Source organism: Natator depressus, chromosome 14 (genome assembly GCF_965152275.1).
Source record: "Natator depressus isolate rNatDep1 chromosome 14, rNatDep2.hap1, whole genome shotgun sequence".
Taxonomy (NCBI): Eukaryota; Metazoa; Chordata; order Testudines; family Cheloniidae; genus Natator; species Natator depressus.
Genome location: NC_134247.1, coordinates 13,879,853 through 13,902,219, shown reverse-complemented (window position 1 = coordinate 13,902,219; position 22,367 = coordinate 13,879,853). Strand labels below are relative to the sequence as shown.

The following is a 22,367-nucleotide window of genomic DNA, read 5'->3' as shown; positions in this document are numbered from 1 at the left end:
AGAAGTGTATTTTGGGATACAGATACTTTCACTGAAGGCAGATCAGAGAAGCCTGCTCTACTCCTTTCAATTTACTTTGAGGATTCTTTAAGAAAATGCACACAGTGAGCGCTCAAGAGCAGGGACTTGGAGGGAAATCCTGACTTCACGGAGTCATAGAAATGCAGGGCTGGGAGACATCTGAAGAGGTTATGTAGTCTATCCCCCATGCCCTGAGGCAGGACCAAATCCTCCCTGACCAGATATTTTTGTCAATATCAAATTTCTTGGTCAAGGTATAGTCAAGGTCCAGACTCCAGAGAAAATAATAAAAAATAAAATAATGATAATAAGTAAATAAAAAGATTTGGGGGTCCATTCTAAAGTGTCTTGTGGTCCGGATTTGGCCCACGGTCCACCTATCACTACCTCAACCCAGACCACCCCTAACATGTTTGTCTAACCTGGTTTTGAAAACCTCCAGTGATGGGGATCTTACAGCTTCCCTTGGTACGTGTTCCAGTACTTAACCACCCTTATCATTAGGAATTTTTGCCCAATATCGAAACTAAATCTCCTTTGCTGCAGATCAAACCCTTTACATCTTGTCCTACCTTCGGTGGTCAGGGAGCAAAATTGATCACTGTCCTTTTCACAACCGCCCCAACCTAGCTGAAGACCTTTCTCAGGTCCCTCCTCAGTCTTCTTCTCTCAAGACCAAACATGCAGCCAGTTCAGTCAATGGCAAAACTCGCTTTCAGTTCAGCGGAGCCCGGATTCCCCCATTTGTCTTTCTACTTGTCATTCTCTACCAGCCCGTCGCCTCCAACACTGAAGGAAGCTTTAAAAACTTAGCTCTGGCAGTGGTCGGGAGAGCAGCGTCGGTGCTTTCAGGGAACAGTTTGCACCCCGATTTTAGCTGCTAGCTGCGGCACCATGGCTCGGGCTGGCGGAATCCCAGAGCTACTCGGAGGGGCTGGTTTGCGGATTCTGTTGAACCTGGGTGTCTGTCTCCTTTCCTAATTACACACATTAGTGCCTGGAAACAAACACGAGTTAACAGCTGCTCCTGCGGAGCGCTGCGTTTTGTTAATACATTGTCTGCTGCTAGGGAGGGGAGGGGGAGAGATCATTAGTTCCCAATTACTTGGCAATCCCAAAGAATCTTGCAGAGCAGTTGTTTGCATACTATAAATAAACTACAGTTTGCAAGAGGCAGCGGAGAAGTCAAACAGCCGTGTTTAGTGGGAAGGTAAGACACAAACAGCGTCTATTCACCCCGGGGATGACCGAGTGGCTCCAGGAAACAGCAAACCCACCGTACTAGGCTTGCAGCCAGGAATAAACCCCACAACTGCTGGCAGGCTCCCCCCCGGCGTGTGCCCGGACTCTGGCGGCTAGCAGCCGATCGTATGGGTGCAGTTCCATAGACTTCCCATCCGCCCCTTGCATCCGCTACCTTAGGGAGCTCAGGACCCTGCTCCCCTTTTGCGGGATCTCTGGTTTCCGAGTTTATTCTCCCCCCACCCCCCCAAGAAGAGCCGCCCGAATGGGTCCCCCACCTTGTGCAGAAGATCCTCATCGTAGCAAGGGCTGCCGGCTCCATCGGCGTCCATCCCCGAGGCTGCCCGGGCGCTGCCAGCCCCGCTCCGAGCGCCCCAGCCTGGCTCCACCCCTTGCAATTTCCCTGCGTAGGTGCCGAGCGCTGCTCCCGGCTGACCCCAACGCAGCGGGCGGGGCCGGGCGGCTTCCCCGAGGCAGCCCGGCGCTACCCGGCCCGCAGCATGGCCCGGGGGGCCGCGGCGCAAGCCAGACGCGGCTCCTGCGAGCGCTCCCAGGGAGGCGGGGCGAGCGAGTCCGGTTCAGCAGCCGGAGCAGCTCCCCGGGGCTGCCAAGTGCTGAGCAGGCAGGACCCCGGCGGCCTTGGCGGAGCCCTAGAGCCGCCCGGGCCGGGCCGGTTTTCAGCACCCGGGACAGCTCCCGCAGCCCGCGGGGCTAGCACCGGGGACAGCTCCAGGCGCACGTCCCCTCTACTCACAGCTCCGAGCACCAGAGCCAGCTCCCAGCCCCAGCGGCCGGGCAGGACGCTGAAGCCCTGCCGCTGGAAGGGGAAAGCAGCGGTTACCCAAACTTGAAAGCGCTCGTGTCTCACCTTCCGCCCCCCCTCCCCGGCTCCTCCCCCCGCTGTCTCTCCCAGCAGCTCCCGAGCCTCAGCTGCCTGTTTGGAAGCCAGTCAGGACTGCAGCAGCCAGGGGAAGGCTCAGGAAGCCGCACTGGAGCCCAGGGGCTCCCTCGTTCTTTTCGGCAAGGTCTGGTGCCCCTGCAACAGCAGCTGTTTCCATCCAAAAGCGTCCCCGGCCCCTGGGCGCTGGCAGCCCCTGACTTGGGCACAGTGCATCGGCCTCCCCGCAGAATTAGCGGAGCGGGGGGGAGCACGTGGGGCTGCGGAAAGGGGCCATTTCCGAATGACAGGGCGCCCGCGATTACTCAGCCAAGAGGGGGGCGCGGGGCTCGCCGGCCAGGTTACTGCCGGGCGCCTCGTACACGCGGCGAGGCGGAGAAGAGGAGTTTGCACCTCGAACGTATCATCTTAGAGCTCAGTCAAGGGAAGGGCCCCGTGAAGAGTTGGAGGGACTTGGAAAGCCTCAGCTGTCGCCGTAGCGCCCGGCGCCCAGAAGCTCTCGGATCCCAATTAAGCTGCGAGACGGCTCGATCCCCTCTGGCACAAGTCCCGTCCTGCGAGCGGCCAGAGGAGCCTGCGGCCACGCAGGCTGCTCTCAGACCCGGCCCTTTTCACCAGAGCGCCCTGCGGAAGGGCTGAAAGCCCCCGTTCCCCCTGTGGTTTTCAAATCCCTTCTCCTCCTGCAGGAAGGAGAGCGCTGCCGGGAGCCGCAAGAGCTCAGTGCGCTCAACCCGGCGCGATTGACTATGGAGGGGCCTTTTGACTAGGGGAATACGTCCTCTTATTGTTACGAAGGCTGGGCACTATGCCAGCCAGGCTGCAGGAGAGGGGTGCTGCCATCATCATTTCCACTGCTCAGAGCACTTAAAACAGGACTAAGACGGGGGCGTCACAGGGCGTCCGGGGGGAGCGCCTTACCCGGCCTTTGCACAGTCTCCTGGGAGTGCCCCTCTTACTGGCCAAGCCCTCCGCTTCGCCAGGTCTGCCGCTCGGCTTCTCCAAGCCCGAGCCTTCAGGCTCCAGCACGCCCCCTAGCTCAGCCCACGCAGTGCACTGAGTCCACAGGAGTTCAGGTTTCAGAGTAGCAGCCGGGTTAGTCTGTATTCGCAAAAAGAAAAAGAGGACTTGTGGCACCTTAGAGACAAACCAATTTATTGGAGCATAAGCTTTCCTGAGCTACAGCTCACTTTGTCCGATGCATTCAGACTCCCTGGTTAAGGGTTTTACCCTTTCAGGGAGCAACGCAGCCACTAAGTGTCAGCAGAGACACAGGGCAGCCTTTTCTAGGCAAGCCAGCAGTTTGTTAGTCGACTGCAGTGCAGCCCCTGAGAGCCCTTAAGTTGGCATGGAAAAGTCAAGCCTAGGACTGAGTTTAATATTGGCAGAACCAACTGCCCCCCATTTGTCCACGGTTTGCTGGAGTCCATCCCAGTCTCTCTCTGGTTCTGTGAGTCTGGAGCCCAGTCCTTAACCCAGCCATCTGACACCTCCTGCTTCTTTGTCCCCCCTACAGCCCTGCTTTTGTGTTCCCCATCTTCTTGGCTGCCCGCTGTTGAGTCAATGCTCAATCATCAGGTCTTCCATTATCTCCCCAGGGTGCTCCATTCATGTGTGTCCATGCCATTCAGTTCGTGATGGGGCATTTGGGTCAAGCCACCCAGGCATGTGACACCCACCCACCTCTTACTACACTGTCCCAGGGGAGGAAATTAACTGCTTCATAGCCAATGGTTAACAATACAAAGTATGGGTAAATTGAGTCATGCATATTGTTGATAAAAAGTAAAAGATTTTCCACAGCTGGGACAGTGCTTCACCTGTGTATACCAAAGCAGTGCTATGAACGGGCTCACATTAATGGACCTATGCACATCTGGCCCAGTGGTTTTTACAGAATAAGAACACATCCACTTCCACATTGAAAAAGTCTATTTGACTTCTCTGCTGGTCTCCTTTAGGAAAGGAGCTGTCCTATTTTAAAAGAGAACTTTTTATCCTTACCACATGCTTCAGAATTCTTGGGCAGGATCTCAGCTTGTCCCTGAAGTTTAGCCAGTCTTTAGACTAATTCTTTGATCATTGGTGGTATCCTCTCAACATCTCTGGTGATTTTGTCTCTCTCCAGGATCTCCATGTATCTTGCTGATGCTGCAAGATGTCTTCATTCTTTATTTTTACTTTGGAAATTTGTCTGTTCCTTGACTTCCTTAGGGTTCCCTCCTTCCTGCACACCCCTTACACTTTTGAAGAGAATTTTCTGTTCCTTCATGTCATTTGAAATATGTTCTCTGAAGCTGTTCTTCCTTCACTTGCTTTATCAGCTATTTATCCACCCACCTATTTTCTCAGTAAAGAAAGAGGTTCAAAGATGGGCAAACAACATGACTGGAGGGCCTTCAATAAAGAAGATGAGAACTGTTTAGAGAGAAGACAAGAAAGCAGATGATTTAGAGTCATACAAAAATAAATGACTTGTACTGAGAAGATATACCAGGAATCCCTATGTGACTGCTCTCAAAATACAGGAACAATTTGATGAAAGTGAAAGGTAGCAATTTAAAAGCTGTTAAAGGATTGGTTTTGTTCTGTTTTATTGTCATTTGTTTCCACAACCTATAATTAACCTGCAGAACTCACTGCCACAAGGTAGCACTGAGGCTAAGAGCTCAGAATGACTGCATTTATAGGGATAGTGTCTCTATGTCTAAATGTTAGACATTTAAAGGATAATGAGATTTCCAAAGTTACGTTAAAGAAGCTTAAAAAAATATGAAGGGTGTAAACTCTCATGCTTCGAGGCACAAACTAGCCACTATTTGATGGGGGCTCAGAAAAATTTTCTCCGATGAGCAAGTTATTCACTCTGACGTTTCTTGTGTTTTCCCCTGAAGCATTCGATACTGGCCACGGTGCTACATGGACCATGGGCATTCTGAGTGCAATACTCTATCATGCTAGTATACATGTGCCGATTGCATAGGACTATTAGCAGGAGTAGGCAGGTGTATTGTAATAGCACACAAAGGCCCCCATTGTGCAGGATCAGTGTGCCCAGTGTTGTACAGACACCGGCCTTTGTCCCATAACAAGTTAGCAGCAGTGCCTTTTTGACCAGGAGGCTGGATTACCTCTTCCCAGGACTCGGAGCACTGCACCTCCATCACTTGCCGCTTGCTCAGAATACAGCCTCACATCTGTCCATTGGGTTGGGGTAGTGCAATCACAGTGCACCCGCCCTTTGTTATTTACTCCAGTTGCCTATAGGGAGTAGCACAGAGATTTGAAGTGGACCCTGTTAGCTTTTCAGATCCTATCTGCACAGGGTCTGGCTGCATTTGAGACCTCCTCCTTGAAGAGAAGGTGTGCTCCAATCCCACCTGCCTTTTCATGGATGCCACTGTCATGTCTCTGATTGGAAGATGATTGTACCTTTGTTGGGGTGGACGGTAGCATGCGGGGATATCTTCCACCCTCAGCATGCCCAACATCCGTCTCTCCCCTCTCAATTAAGCCTACCAATTTAAAACATGCCAAGCTGGTAGGCTCCTTTTCATTAGGTTGTCCCAGTATTTATTACCTTTCCAGCCTCACCCTTTCCCCCACCCCTTCTTGCATGTAGACCCCCTTGGTTCATATTATCACTTCACATTTTAAGACTGTGATTTTCAGTTATATTTGTATTAAGTTTCTGTTATTCTGTGCAATGCCTCAAGCATTTGAGGGAGGAAGGGAACACTTTATAAACAGAAACCCCCTCCTTCTCAAGGACAAGCTGCATCAGTGAGCTGTAGCTCACGAAAGCTTATGCTCAAATAAATTTGTTAGTCTCGAAGGTGCCACAAGTCCTCCTTTTCTTTTTGCAAATACAGACTAACACGGCTGCTACTCTGAAACCAGTTATATTCTGTTAGCTAACAGGGAACGTTTGAGATATATATTTTGACATGGATGAAGATTAACAATAATCCACTGTAAGGCTGGGCCCAGCAGCCTGATGAAGAAGCTAAATTGCACATAATGCGATATTGAGTTGGACACACAAAGCCAGATTCTTTGGCCTGGTTGAATTGTGCTTAGCACAGTACTGAGAAGCGGATAGGAGGGGTCTGAAAGTGGCTTTAATCCACCTTAGCTATCCTCACATCCTGAAGTTGCCCAAAGTTTGCTTAAACTCTCCTCTAACTAACTGCATGGATCACATTAGCAGCTGAGGATAGTCAGAGAGCAGAGGCACCCTGGCCGTATCCCTTCCCCCTGGGAATGGCCATGTGACTGGGGGAAAGTGGTTGCACAGAGCCACTATACTAGCGGTAGGATACTTGGAGGTTTCCCTTATGGTAGCCAGTCAAGCCAGTTCTCCATCTGCTTTGCTGTGTGAGAGTGGCACAAAGCAATGGAGTGCGAGCCAGATGTTTGGCTGATGTATCTTAGAAGACGAGTTGGACAGTTAATCTACTGGGTCATATTTCATTTAAAATCCACTATATTTAAATACCAGGATTAGAGGCATGTTTGAAGTGAAAAATAAAAACTGTATTTATTTGGAAAGAGGATTAATTTGTTTTAAGATTTTATTTTAATTAGGCAATATCTTGTTTAGATCCCTTTATTCCTTTCTGAAACTCTTTGGAGAGAGCTGATGCTTAAAGCTTAATTGCAGCAAATATATCTGTAATGAGAAGTTTATTTAAAAATAAAATCACAGCTTAATTGGGCTTCAGTCCACAGATCTCTCTCCTTCCAGGTCAACAGAAGGACCCCAAGCAAGAAAAACAGAAACGGATTCCAAAACCATCTGCACCCATGTAATCTGCTGTTTCACGGCCTGTTCCTGCCAGTGCTAATTACCTCTGTCTATTAATTCCTCTGACAGCATAAATGTTTCTGCCAGGTCAGATGATCAGCCTCAGCAGCAACAGGAAAAAAAACAGGGAGAGCCCTTTATGTTTCCCACAACCAAGAAGTGACACTGAAGTCAGACATAAAAATATTACTGCTACAGCTTAGGATATATTGAACTGACACACAACATTGATCCAAAAATCTAAGACCTATTAAAGAGCACTGACAGAGTGCAATACGTTAAAAATGGTGTCAGGACGTGATCATTTAAAAGTTACAGAACTGACATCTCAGTTTGCCTCATGCAGAGCTATTTCAAAGAAAGTAAACCAGATTTATATGGTTTCCAGCATGGGACCGATCCTGAGGCAAGACTGTAATTGACTTCAGTGGGAACAGGCTCATTCTCCATTATCACAGGTCTTTTTCCTTTCCCATTTAATGTTTTAAGGATCTGATCCAAAGCCCATTGAAGTCAACGTGAGTCTTTCCACTGACAACGCTAGGTTTGGGTCAGTCCTGAGGCAAACACACTGGGATACTGAACTGGGATATTTACAAGTTTCAGAGTAGCAGCCGTGTTAGTCTGTATCCACAAAAAGAAAAGGAGGACTTGTGGCACCTTAGAGACTAACCAATTTATCTGAGCATCCGATGAAGTGAGCTGTAGCTCTCGAAAGCTTATGCTCAAATCAATTAGTTACTCTCTAAGGTGCCACAAGTCCTCCTTTTCTGTTTGGGATATTTACAGTTATTTATAGAAGCCCGCAAGGTTAAACAAAACATGTGGGCCAAAATCTGCTATCTGCTCCATCAGTGTGACTCTCGAGCACATCCGCGGCAGTCAATAGCAGTACTCTGGATTGACCCCAGTGTAACAGAGCAGAATTTTAACAGTTTATATAAAATAGTATTTACCGGTGGCTAAATTTTGTCCTCAAATAAGTACCTACGTTTCCCAACGAAGTCAATGGGATTCACGTCCATGTGTCCAAACTCTGCCCTTACGCATGCTCAGACTCACCTAGGGTTAAAGTCATCCCCATGTGGAGGGCTAACACAAGTACTAGGCAGCACTTAAACCTAGTTCTGGGAACTTAAGTGGTGCAGAGGCCTTGTATTAGCACATGCATGAACTTCACCCCCGAGAACTCCATCTACCCTCACTTCCTTGCAGTACTGAAGGGTAAGTGATCCTATCAAGCTCCTCTATGTTATTCCTTCTCAGGGGGTAACCGATAATGTAAGATAGCTCACCTGGAGAGGATCTTTGCCTGGGTTTGTGCCTTTCTGTCTCAATCACAGCAGAGAGGTTTTATTCAGTGTAAAAGTCTCCCCCCGCTGTGCAGGCCTGCAAAAAGATGTGTTTTCCCTTTACAAAAAAATCTTGAGGAAGGAACAGCTTTTTCTAGGACTTTTCTCCAGTGTGAAGCTTTGAGGGTCTAACAGGGAGAATGGTGTTACCTTCAGAATTAAGTGGAGTTGTCAAGGGCCAGATCCAGCCTGGGAATGTTTCATAGCACTCTGGAGCAAGACAGCGCTCATGATATTGTCAACTGTAATTCAGTTTCAAGATACAATATATTGCTAGCAAAAGACAGACCCTAGTAATGAGAAGCAAATACAGGCTCATACCTTGAGCTGGTGTAAACAGGCTTAGTCCCATTAAGTTAAATGGACTGATAGCAGATAAGGATCAAGCCCATGAGATATATATTGCATCACAAAGCTGATTTTACCAGAGTTCGGCGGCCTCAAGCCTGCCTGACAAGGACTACAAAGCGTATTCCTCCAATTAGGGACCAGTGAGCCCCCACCCCTCTGTCCTGACGCAGAACCCCTCTCCCTGCTAGCCATAGGCCTAAGCAGAGAGTCCATGTAGCCCACTGAACAGCTCATGTTCCTAATTAAGTACTAGTCAGCTGAAATCGATGAAGACAGGCTGCATCCTTGCCCTGGCTTCTCTCAAAGCAGAAAGAAAGTGCATGGTTCATTTATTTGCCATTTGGCTCGACATTAAGTTTGTTTTATTGGCCTGACAAAATGTAAACTGATCAGTTTCACTACTTTCCGGTTACCCAGAGCAGCGCAGGCACAAGAGGAAAAGCTACATTTAAGGCAGTAGTTTCTGGTACGTTTTCTTCACTGTTCTTGTTTTGATCACTTGCCATAGAAAACGGTAGGTAAGAGGGCTGTAATCTCTAAATGGGGTTAGGAGTTGTAGAACCAATGCTGTCTACTCTATAGGTGACATTCTGGCTCACTGGAAGTCAGTGGCAATATTCCTATTGACTACAATAGGGCCAGGGTTAATCCTATATATTTAAGTACTCCTCTCAACACAATTCCTAACCTTTAACCCTTTGCTGGCTAGAGAGTTCAATTTACAAACAATATAAAACACATTAAAACCCGCACTCTCCTGGGTGCTTTATTAGTTTTACTAATAAAATAAAGATCGTGTGGGTCTGGCAAATCATTACAGTTTTTTCTGGTTGTTAGTGGTGGGGTCTGAAGATAGAAATCAGAGAATATGTGTTTGTCCTAGAGAAGGTAAACTGGAAACTTCTGTCTACCCCCATTCTTAGATGAACAATACAAGGACAATTTAACTGAAGATGAAAAGCAACCAAATAGAAAAAAACCTGAAAAAACACTATTTTGCAAAAGCCCCACAGTTAACCTATGGAATTCACTGCCACACAGAGACCACTGAAGCCAAGAGCACAGGAAGACTCAGGAAAGGCTGGCCATTTGCATGGAAAATGATGAGACTCTGACAAGTACATGAGATGGGGTAAATAAAACGGAGGTACTATAAACCCTAAAGGCCAGATTTTGGAAAGGCAGTGCCTAAAGAGGCAGATAGGAATCAGGACTTCCAAAAGCACCTGTCACAGAAACCAGAAGGAATTGGGTGCCTAGGTGTTTTGGAAAATCCCAAGCTTACCTGCATCCTCAAGCACTTAAAAGCCTTTCAAAATCAGTCCCTAAGTGTTTGGGATGGGGGGTTGGAGAGAGAAGACATCTTTTCTTGCGGGGGTTATTCAGTAATTGTCTACAACTGGGTTTCTTGAAATATCGGGTGCTGATCACTGTGAGAGCCAGGAAACTGGGCTAGATGGCCCATGGAGCTGGCATTTCACAGCTAAGGGGGCAGATTCAGCTAGTCGTTCTATCCTTTCACTTTATTGTCAAATGATCAGGTAACAGTCATTCCCAGTGGCTGGAAATCTTGGCAGCAGAGGTGCTGCTGGATATGAGCAGGTGTTAGCTGATCATGACATGCCGTATTCTCATTTGTCACCAATAACAGAATGTGCTTCTGTTTCACACTCCCAGGGGAAAATAAAGAAGTTTCACTTTGGATAGTGTGAACATTCAGCCCATATATTCTTGTCAAGAATGAAGACAATTCTGTCCCGACTCAGACTAGGAGCTCTTCAGTGGAGAGATGAGCAAATTGCAGTGAACTGGATCCACAGGCACGAATTCCACTTTAGCATTTCAGAAGAGCTATTTCTCCTACCTTATGTCTTTACATCCCAGTTTAATGGTATTACCTGCTTGCTCTGGCAGACAGCCTCCCCTCTCTCCCTCTTAATAGAGGCACATCACTGGCTTAACAGAATATTAAAGTACAGGCCTTTTACCTCTGGAAACAGGAGCCCAAATCCAATACAGGCTCCAAGTGATAGTGACTTTGGTCATCCCCACAGGCACTTGTGATATCTACAAGACCACTAAGCAGTTCCACATGATTGACAGTCTCAGCAGAGGGGAGATGACTGGGGCTGATGCAGCTCGGGACTGGGAAGCTTTAGTAGAGCTGTGAGCTTCATGCTAAGCACTCAACTCCCACTGATTTCGATATCACTCAGGGTGTGACAGGAACAGGATCCAGGTCCCGTTAGTGAGGAACTCAGTGCTAGTTGTCCTAATTGCCCATTTGCCAGCTGTCCCTAGTTCTCAACTGAAGCACGAAGGCCCAGAACCTGCAAACACTTAACTTGAAGCATGGAAGTAGTTCCATAGACTTCAATAGGGCTCCTCATGTTGGTAAAGTTAAACCTGGGTGTGCATTTGCAGGATCAAGGCCTAAACTGGGATTTGATGCAATTATTTTCCAGTAGCAGTTTGAGTGGCTACTGACTAAAAAGCCATGCTTTCTTTAAAAAGGAAATAATATTTGCATAATTAAGCAGGCAGCTATAATAGGCTTCAAGCTGAACCATTTTAAATGCTTTTTTTGAAAGCTCCACAAGAAAAAGGAAGCACTTGCTGCTTTACGGCCCCTGGAGAGTAATTAACTATGTTAATTAGGGCACGGAAATACATGTGCATTTTAACAACAATTCCTACCAGAGTTCTGCACCTACATATGGCCACGGAACTGCTCGCAAGTCCCTGGGCACTTGTTCTCTGCACTAGCACAGAGCTGCTGAGCTTCTATTAAGCGCTAGTACAAATCCAGGTCAAGTGCTGCATGTTATGCAATTAGGTTAATTGTTATTATTATGTCAATTGTCAAATTTAAAGAGCAGCCAGCTCATTCTGGCATCCGAACTTGAGCAATGTACAGAGAGTCTGGCTCAGATAAAAAGTGGGCAAGTGATTACCACAGTGCCTTTAAACACGGGCCTGATCCAAGGCCCAGTGAAGTCAGTGGAAGAGAGTCACGTTGACTTCATTGGTCTTTGGATCAGGACCTCCAGTCAATTGTCCGTAATATATGGCTATAGCAGAGGCTGCATCCCTGTTTATGACCTTGGGAACCTCTTGCCCAGTTAGCCTTGCCCAAGGATAGAAATCCCTTCATTCCTGGGGCATTCAGTTAGCACCTATGCTGCAGCATTAAAGTGACATTCAATTTCTAGCTGCACTTCACCACCACTTAGGAAAATGTAGATAGAAGATAGACAAAAACCAGAGAAAAGCACGCTCACCTAACAGGGCTCAATGCTAAAGCCTGCAAGGATGGATCAGGAGACTTTGGGTATGTCAATACTGGCATGGGAGGTGTAATTTCCAGCTCAAGGAGACATCCCCACATTAGTGCTGATCAAGCTAGCACACTAAAAAAAGAAGTGTAGTCACAGTGGCACAAACAGTGGGTGGGGCCAGGCAGCCAAGTACATGCCTAAGGTCTTGGATGGGATTTTAGTATGGCAGTTAGCCTGTCCCACCATTCACACCACTGTGGCTACGTTCTATTTTTAGCATGCTAGCTTGATCGGTACTAGAGTGGGTATGACTTCTCAAGCTGGAGGTTACACCTTCCAGCTCTGCTGAAGACATATTCTTAGTGACAAAGGTAAAGATGGCTGTTCTCACTGTTAGGAGCAGCCTCCAGGTCTCAGTCCATTGCTCAGTGCCTGCGAGTCCGAGTCTTGCGCTGAAATGAATATTCACCGCTCACTGTTGCGGTGCCTGTCCAGCACCACTGATGAAAGGCTGCCGGATTTGACACGAGGTTTATAAAGCTCTCTCTTGGAACTCCAAAGCTCTGGAGCCTTGCTTGTTTATTGTTTTAGTGGTTTTAGCCAACAGCAAGAGACACCTGATGATTGATCAATAATAATAAAAGAAATCCGGTCTTACTTCAGTGCAAGGCACTAAAATAAGAAACAACTTATTAGCCTTCCCTTTCCTCTGTCACACATTGAACAGCAAAGCTGCTTTCTTTCCTCAATAGCTCCCCTGTAAGGCCCAGGTTGTTCAATTCTGCAACTGAGCAAACTTTGAAGGTCATGAAAAGCATCTCGGATCACGTCTGGTTGCATTTGTTATCCCCACCTTTCGTGAGTTTGGTTTTCAAGAGGGAGGGCAGGGAACACAGAGCCTCCAGCAAGGTGGGAACAAACACGACAAAGGTTGACTTTGGTCCTTCACCTGAAGATGCAGAATAGGAGTGAATCCTCCTTTCCAGAAATGCTAAAGTGTTCAGAGCTCTAGAACGTGGGCTGTGGGATTGTAAGAAGCATTAACCAAGGTTACAAGGAAGGATGGGACGGTCTTGTAGTTAAGGCTTTCACCAGACTAGGACATAGGAGCGCTGGCTTCTGCTGGGACTTTGGGAAAGTCACTTAATATTTCTGTGAAACTGTAAAATGGAGATAATATTACTTCCTTTCGCCCCACCTTAGTCTATTTAGGAAGAGACAGTCCCTGCCCTTAGTAATTTACAGTCCATGTATGTCCAGTGCTTAGCACACTGAGGGACTGAACACCTCTGGTGTCTCTAGGCACGACTATATTACAATTAAAGCTTCCGTAAGCATTGCTGACGAGATAGCTACAGAAATGGGGACACTAATATGCACCTACCTTATGGGGGTGTGGCAAGGATAAATCCATTACTGTGCTTGTGGGGGGCAGATACTATAGGGCTGGGAGCTATAGAAAAGTCCACAAAGAAAACACACAAAATAAAAAGGGCACATGCAATGTCCCCAAGAAATAGTTATTTTATAGCACGTAATTTGGGCAGAAAAGCTGTACATGCCTAGAGGTGAAGTGAGTAGTTAGGGATAGTACCTAGCTCACAGCACCCGAACCAATGACCTCCTTCATTCCCGTCTCACCCCCTGTACACACAGTCGTGCACGGAGCGAGCCGGCTTGCTCAAGAGCCGCGTGACAAGGGAAGCGTGAGGGGTGGGGGAGACAGAAGGAAACACGCCCATCCCTGGAGGTGAGGGGGAGACGTGAGGCCGGCCTGGGGCGGTCAGAGTATTAAAATGTCTCCTCCCCAGAGCATCTGAGTCCCTTGGGAGACTGAAATGCCGTTTGCTGGTAGATCCTGAAGGGACTGGAAGGAGATGCGTTCAATGTGGGCTAGCGAAGAGTTGATCCCCCCTTCCCCCGGAGTTCAGCACCATAGACAGCTCCCGCCCGGCCGCGCCTTCCCGCGGGACCAGCGCAGGACCAAGGACAGATCCCAGCTCAAGGTCCCCGCGCTCCTTGCGCCGCTCGTTCCCCGGGGTGGGCAGCTTCGCAGGGGAGCGCGGGTCCAACAGGGTCAGTGACTTGTTTCGGGAAATTAAAACGATAACTAAATGCAAAAGGGCTTGTGCCCCTGCCCCCCACAAAGAAAGTTTCCGCCCCCTCCAAGGGGAAATAATAATAAATAATAAAATAAAATTATTAATAATAATAATTAATAAAAACTTTGGGTGGAAATGGCTGAAAACTGAATCCCCTCAAGAGAGTTTACAGCCGAAAAGTTGGGTTCCAGTTTCTGATTTTTGTCTTTGGTAGCCCAGAAAAGTTTGACCCGAATGGAAGTTTTCAAAGATTGAGTTGAAATAGTTTGATGAAAAGAAAATCCCACCAGTCCTAGTGGGGGGCTGGAATGCCCCCCCTTGCTAATGGAGCTGTCCAAGTGGAGAAGGAAGGCTTTTAGCAGTAAGGGGCTGTCCAAAAATTATTTAGGGCATTTTTTGGGGGAAGGGGAGAGAGGGTCCTCAATTTTGCATGTTTATTTCAGTGTTAGAAGGCATAGGAGGGCCTTTAAAAAGAACCAAAAATGTGTTGTGTCATTTATGAACAACCCCTAAGTGCTAGAGCAAAGCAGATCCAGGCTACGGCCAGGAAGGCCAATCCAAATGGGGCCTCTCCTCAAGCCCAGAATGGCAGGACTAAAGATTAAGTGGACGAGGATTATTTCCTGAGATGTACACAGAGATTTTATACTAGCTTCTCCTGGAGGCATGAATCAGTGTTCATGTCGTGCTCCATGTCAGTCCCGGCCTGGGCCAGGGAAGCTAATGATCCAACCAGCAGACCAAATTCAGTGATGAATCCTGGTCATGTGCTCCTTGAGGCATGTTTTGCATATGCTAAGAAGCACAGGGAACACGTGTGGGGGGGGGCATGCAGGGGCAAGTGCCCCCTCAGATTTCTGCTTGACCTGCCAGAGGTGGGGAGAAGGAGAGAGGCTCTACCCTTCTTCCACCATGCCTGCTCCTCGGCACATTCGGCCCCTGTCTCTGGCACCCAGACCCAGGTGGGGAGTGGAAGGGGTGGGCCCGGCTGCTTCTCAAGCTGGCCACTCCAGGTAGCTGCTCTGTGCAGTGCAGTGGCTGCCTGTGAGAGCCTGGCTGGGGAGGTGGCGGCTTCCACTCCCCACCTGGGCCCAGCTGCCAAGGACATGGGCCCAGCCAGTCAGAACCTCCTCCCCTCCCAGCACATTTCCCGCTTGTTCAGCCCCTGTCCCAGGCAGCCAGGACTGGGTGGGGAGCGGAAGCCGGGGAACAGAGCAGTGACCCAGAGCAGCCACCTTCAGCCCCATGAGAAGTGCTCTGTCCTGCTCCCCATCTGGCCCAGCTGCCAGGGACAGGGGCTGAATGTGCCGGGGGTGGGGAGAGGTGCAGCAGGAAGACAGAGTCCCCACCCCGCAGGTAACTGGTGGAGTGTGGCTGTCCCCAGGCTCGGCGCAGGGTGGGGGTCACTGGGGGAGGCACCAGGAGCAGGTTCCCTGGCCTCTGCTCAGCCTGGACTCGGCCAGCCCCAGCCAGGCCCAGAGGCACATGCTCCCCACTCCTGGGGCCCCATCTCCCAGGAACCAGCTGGATGGGCTGCCCTGGCCCAGGGAGGTGGGGCTGGAAGTTCTTCCCAAAGGAGGCACATGGGGTGGTCACGTGCCCCCACCTTTACATTGCGTCCTTCCCCCGTATCACGAGGCATGACTTGTGTATGAATGCCTCTCCTCCCCACAGAGGAGCATCAAGCACAAGAGGTCCCTCTCACTGGCTCACAGTGAAACTGTAAAGTGTACCTGTCACTGGCACATCAGAGTGATGAGTTCAGTCAAGTCTGCAAAGTACAGTGCTGCCCCCTAGTGATTAATTAGCCTGCATGTCATTCTTCTTCACAACACAGTTCCAATCCAACTTTAATAATTTTTTTTTTTAATTTCTCAGGCGGCAGCAGTGTGCTGCATGCAGCAAAAGGCAAATAAATATTGATGGACACTCTCAAACCCTAGATGCTTGCAGGCTAAGTGACACTAAGATACAGAGGGGAAGGTAGCAGGGTAGCGGTGTTTGCGTTTGTTTGATAGAGAGAGACACAAGGTGGATGAGGGAATACAGGTTTCATATATAGTTTTTCAGAATGTGATGAAATGTGAACAAGCGATGTGATTGCAGTCCTGATTTCTGCTGCATTTGTTTCCATTTGAATTGTTTTGCTCTGATCTATTTTTCATACCATTCTGAACTGACACAACATATATTTGCATTACATGGTATAAAAATCACAGCTCGTAGTGGAATAGGACTCCTTGTTTCAGCACTCAAGGGCTTCTCTGTCCAGCTCTATCATCTTAGTTCACTTTTCTCTCAGTTCACTTCTAACCCCTTTTGAGAGCTTGTTTGCAGCACTGCCAGAAAGTGCCTTTTTTGTTGTTTGAATCCCCTTTCTGCATGGAGTCTAATTTAAACACCTTTGTGGCACCAACCCAGATTGCTTCATGCACTTAATTTCAACGTGGTGATCTGGCATTTTAGTGTTTAATATTAAACTCATGCCAGGAGTGGAGCTGTGCATGACCTATGCCTTTGGAGACTTCAGGCCCAAAGCATGGAGAGAAGACAGACAACCTGTTTAATGTACAACCTGTGAACTAAGTTTCCTATGTCCACCCATCCGTGAACCACAGTGCATAGGTTAGAAAGAAGGGAAGCCCTCTGCTCTACAAGCCCATCCAGGAGCCTGAGCAAGGTCATATATGGACAGGAGATCATGCACTTCCCTCCTCCCTCCAAACTACTCAATCCTCTCCCTGTTGCACATCTGTCATTCCTCTAGGGAACAGAAGTCCCAGCTTCCACCCATTCCAGTTTGCACGCCATGACACCCTCCCGCACACTCCTATCATATAAGGCTCAGTTCTCCTCCCAGTGACAAAACCCTTTAACCCTACCTAACTGCTAAGTCCCCTTCCTTTCCTTCTAGCCGATGAAATCATTTGGACTTTCTCACTTTCCATCTCCCTGAGGCCCCGCCTAACTTATTCACCACATAGTGAATCCCAGCGGTATCCCTGCTCTGGACCATTGCTCACGCAGAGGTGCGCCAGCGATGAAAGGGGCAGTCAGCACTTACATTTCATTGTCGGTGCATGTTGAGAATTTTGTCACTTATCTCATTGTAGGCAGTGGGGGTAGCGTCACCTATACATAAAGATGCCTGACACTTCCCCATTATAAGACCTGGTTTCTAATAACTCTGCCTTTACATAGCACTCTAGATCTGTTGCTTCACAGGTGAGAGGAGACGCCAAGCTGGTGAAAGCGGCTGTCGCAGACACTCACCACTAGCCACAGGTCTCTTCTTGGGGGAGGAGGGGGGGAGGGTTTAAGTTAACAAAATGGAAGAGATTTGAAAAACTCATTTACCTCAAGTAGATCTTTTCAGCAAGTGTGTCTGGCTGAAAGGGGGAGATCTGCGGTACATCTAGAAAATAAGGGAATTTTAATGTCAGCAGCATCTGGAATGGAGGATTTGTTTACCTGCTTTTCATTCTTCTACCTGAAGGTAAGCAATAAAAAGCTCAGTCACAGGACATAGACCTCTGAGAGCGCCAACTTTCGGTGCAGTAAAGAAGAGCAGAAACACTTTGACATTGTGCCACCATTAGGTTTCAGAATTAACATCAGATTGCAAACAATGTGGCAGCTCATATGTGAGCTATTCTTTCAGGCTGCCTTCTCACACTGCTGTATCAGTTTATACTTTGGCTCATGTTTTCAAAAGTTCTCTGCAATAATAAAGGCTGGAAATAGGAACGGTTTTCTTTTTTAAATGAAAGTTTAGGTTCTAGAATATGGGAAGGAACAGCAGGTGCAGAATACCAGTGGGCCGTGCTTATAGGAATGAAATGTGATACAGGTAGGATAGACTGCCAGGTGGTATGTTCAGCACTTCTCCAATTAGAAGGGAAAACTCCTTTTGTGTTCGGTTTTGTTTTGGGGTTGTTGTTCTGGTTTTGAAAAAGGAATTTTGTGGCTAATGCAGAAAATACTGACATTGCATTTCACACAACCACACTACTTCCTGCTAACAGATACAGCCCTAGAGTTCTAGAACTCGATACTTTTCTTGTGGAATTTGAGTTCCTTCTTTGGTGCACCCGAATGAACTCAACATGTAATTTCTGCACTATACTAACAACCTAAGTCTCCAGTGGAGTGGATAAGTGTGACAGTCTGTACCCTTATGTTCACCATTTCTGCAAGATGATGATACTTCAGGTATGTTGGCAACAAGAAGAAAGCCAAGGAAAGTGTGGGCCCCTTACTGAATGAGGGAGGCAACCTAGTCACAGAGGATGTGGAAAAAGCTAATGTGCTCAATGCTTTTTTTGCCTCTGTCTTCACTAACAAGGACAGCTCCCAGACTGCTGCGCTGGGCATCGCAACATGGGGAGTAGATGGCCAGCCCTCTGTGGAGAAAGAGGTGGTTAGGGACTATTTAGAAAAGCTGGACGTGCACAAGTCCATGGGGCCGGACGAGTTGCATCCGAGAGTGCTAAAGGAATTGGCGGATGTGATTGCAGAGCCATTGGCCATTATCTTTGAAAACTCATGGCGAACGGGGGAAGTCCCAGATGACTGGAAAAAGGCTAATGTAGTGCCAATCTTTAAAAAAGGGAAGAAGGAGGATCCTGGGAACTACAGGACGGTCAGCCTCACCTCAGTCCCCGGAAAAATCATGGAGCAGGTCCTCAAGGAATCAATCCTGAAGCACTTACACGAGAGTCAAGTGATCAGGAACAGTCAGCATGGATTCACCAAGGGAAGGTCATGCCTGACTAATCTAATCGCCTCCTATGATGAGATTACTGATTCTGTGGATGAAGGGAAAGCAGTGGATGTATTGTTTCTTGACTTTAGCAAAGCTTTTGACACGGTCTCCCACAGTATTCTTGTCAGCAAGTTAAAGAAGTATGGGCTGGATGAATGTACTGTAAGGTGGGTAGAAAGTTGGCTAGATTGTCGGGCTCAACGGGTAGTGATCAATGGCTCCATGTCTAGTTGGCAGCCGGTGTCAAGTGGAGTGCCCCAGGGGTCGGTCCTGGGGCCGGTTTTGTTCAATATCTTCATAAATGATCTGGAGGATGGTGTGGATTGCACTCTTAGCAAATTTGCAGATGATACTAAACTGGGAGGAGTGGTAGATACGTTGGAGGGCAGAGATAGGATACAGAGGGACCTAGACAAATTGGAGGATTGGGCCAAAAGAAACCTGATGAGGTTCAATAAGGATAAGTGCAGGATCCTGCACTTAGGACGGAAGAACCCAATGCACAGCTACAGACTAGGGACCGAATGGCTAGGCAGCAGTTCTGCGGAAAAGGACCTAGGGGTTACAGTGGACGAGAAGCTGGATATGAGTCAGCAGTGTGCCCTTGTTGCCAAGAAGACCAATGGCATTTTGGGATGTATAAGTAGGGGCATAGCGAGCAGATCGAGGGACGTGATCGTTCCCCTCTATTCGACATTGGTGAGGCCTCATCTGGAGTACTGTGTCCAGTTTTGGGCCCCACACTACAAGAAGGATGTGGATAAATTGGAGAGAGTCCAGCGAAGGGCAACAAAAATGATTAGGGGTCTGGAACACATGACTTATGAGGAGAGGCTGAGGGAACTGGGATTGTTTAGTCTACGGAAGAGAAGAATGAGGGGGGATTTGATAGCTGCTTTCAACTACCTGAGAGGTGGTTCCAAAGAGGATGGTTCTAGACTATTCTCAGTGGTAGAAGATGACAGGACAAGGAGTAATGGTCTCAAGTTGCAGTGGGGGAGGTTTAGGTTGGATATTAGGAAAAACTTTTTCACTAGGAGGGTGGTGAAACACTGGAATGCGTTACCTAGGGAGGTGGTAGAATCTCCTTCCTTAGAAGTTTTTAAGGTCAGGCTTGACAAAGCCCTGGCTGGGATGATTTAATTGGGGATTGGTCCTGCTTTGAGCAGGGGGTTGGACTAGATGACCTCCTGAGGTCCCTTCCAACCCTGATATTCTATGATTCTATGATTCTATGAAAATTTTTGTACAAAGTATGCTTTGCGAGGTATCATTTGCAAGCTCATAATCTGCTGATCGTCAAATAAAATATGGGTGGCAACACTGTATGTAAAGTTACAAGATCCTACTGCATAACATTCCTGAGACATGTTCCAAGTTCTCACAGACAAAAGGCAAATTGATGCCTCAGCCAATTGTCAACAAAATGAGATGGCCTCTTCTTCTTTGGCAGGAAGAAGGAGGTGAGTGAGAAATCTACATTTTGACAAACAAACAGCTGGGGTTTCCTGTCTTCTCAGACCTTCTGTTTCCTGAATCTCAGCTGAAGATGAATTCTTGTGAAACAGAAATGGCTATAAGAGGAGAAGGCAAATGCTCCAAAGGTTTTCTTCCTCCCTTTCTCCCTGCTAACAGCATCAACAATACCCGAAGGATAAGGAAAGGAGCACTGGACAGGAGGAGAGGTCCTGGATGAAAGGCATCCAGCCAGTAAGACTTAAAAAGCATGTGATGAGAGAAAGCTTTGCTTTGAATTCATTTAGCCTGGTAAGTTAGGTATTAGTTGCATTTTACCTTTTATTTCTTTGTAACCAATGCTGACTTTTATGTCTCGTTACTTGTGATCATTAAGATCTTTCCTTCTGTAGTCAATAGACATGTTTTTCTAAACCAGTGTGTTTGGATTGAAGCATTTGGGAAACTCCATTTGGGATGACAGGATTTGTGCATAGCATTTTCTATTGATAAATGACGGACTTTATATGAGCTTGTATTGTCCAGGAGAGTGCTGGGAAGTGCAAGACACATTTCTGGGGGAAAGTCTGGGACTGGGAGTTTGCTGGTGTTTCCCTGTAGTGTAATTCATGAGTGGCTGGCATAGCACTCACATAATATACCTGAGAGTGATTGTCATGCTGGAGGCTGGATGTGAGCAAACCAGGAGCAGTTGCTCTCACAGTGAAGCAATTTAAAAGGTGCCCCAGGCTGGAGAATTGAGGGAACACAGCAGTTCAGGTTGTACCTGGGGAACGTCACAGTAAGGGAGAATTTTCATAAGGACAGTTGATGTGCAGGGCTGCAACTAGATTATTAACCCAGCATTGGGCGAGAGTTATAAGGGAATGATGATCACATACAGCTGGAGTTCTAGTGCATGTAAGTGTACAGGAATTGGGCAGTATCCATTTAAATAGCGGGGATACCTCACATGGGTCTCCCTGACTTCTGTAACAGAAGTGTATATCCAGCTCGGTGTTGTATATAGTTAGTAAACACGTGGTTGTTTGGAACCCAACTGTGTTCATGCGGTTTCCTCTTACTTTTAATGTTGTGTTGAGAGCAAAGACAACAGCGAGGCACTAAGACTATTGTGGTTAATGCGGTTTAAATAGAGTCAGTCCCTCGACTGTGTTATCTACCTTTGGTTACAGAGCAGGAGACTGAGATGTTCCTGTACAATATCGTTACAATGACGTTCTGAACACTTTAGATACAGGGAGAGATACACCACGAGAGAGGGTCAGGAAATTATCCCCCTGCACAAACGAACAATGATGCAAAAACAGAAATTCTCATTTTTGTTGACATTTTTTATGTTTTCACCAAAATAAAGCCCCCAAACTTTCAGCTTCTGAACGTAGAAAATGTCAATATTTTTATGAAAACCCAAACAATTGTGATGAAAACGGAAATGTATGGAAAAAATTCTTTCCCCTCAAAAAGGCATTTTCCATCAACGAAGCTTTTTGATAGAAGATTTGTGACCATTCTGTCTCTGCAGATGCTCCTCCCTTCCTTGATAGGTGGGCCCCATCTCTCCTGTTTCTCAGAGCAGCATCCCACAGTTGAGAAAGCTGAAGCCCTCCTGGCGACACCATGTGCGCAGCCGGGTATTCACCTCCACTCACTTCTCACATTCTAATCACTAGGCAAATCTGATGAATGGTCTGCTGGAGTATAAGTGAAAGCAGAGTCCAGCCCATTAAGAATATAGCAGAGACAGCTTATTATTAGTGGTGATGTTGACTTCTAGTACATTTGCCTTCTCCCTATATTGAGTCTGATCCTACTAGGTCTAAGCAGTCTCTGCAATGGGTGCCTTCAACTCCCACAGACTAACAGGAATTGAAGGTGCTGATGCTTAGCACCCCACAGGATCAGACCCATATGTTTAGGTTTCTTGGGGGTTATTAAATCTAAAACCATCCACCCACTTTGTATCTCATTTTAGGCATTGGATAGCCCTGGAAACTTGTGCTTTGAGGGCACTTCGAGATGTTCCGTTCTGGGAGGGGTGCAGGAGTTAAGAATTAGACTTTGACTGGACTGTGAAA

At 47.5% G+C, this 22,367-nt stretch overlaps 1 long non-coding RNA gene across 1 annotated transcript in view; it reads right to left on the bottom strand.

The window, feature by feature from the left end:
- Positions 1–4,247: 4,247 nt before the first annotated feature.
- Positions 4,248–22,367, bottom strand: part of LOC141998644 (uncharacterized) — an 89,703-nt gene continuing 71,583 nt past the window's right edge. The window contains exons 2-4 of the long non-coding RNA XR_012641875.1: positions 17,406–17,463; positions 8,261–8,354; positions 4,248–4,576 (exon numbers count right to left, since the gene is read on the bottom strand). This is a non-coding gene — a long non-coding RNA (uncharacterized LOC141998644). The remainder of the gene's footprint in view (positions 4,577–8,260; positions 8,355–17,405; positions 17,464–22,367) is intronic.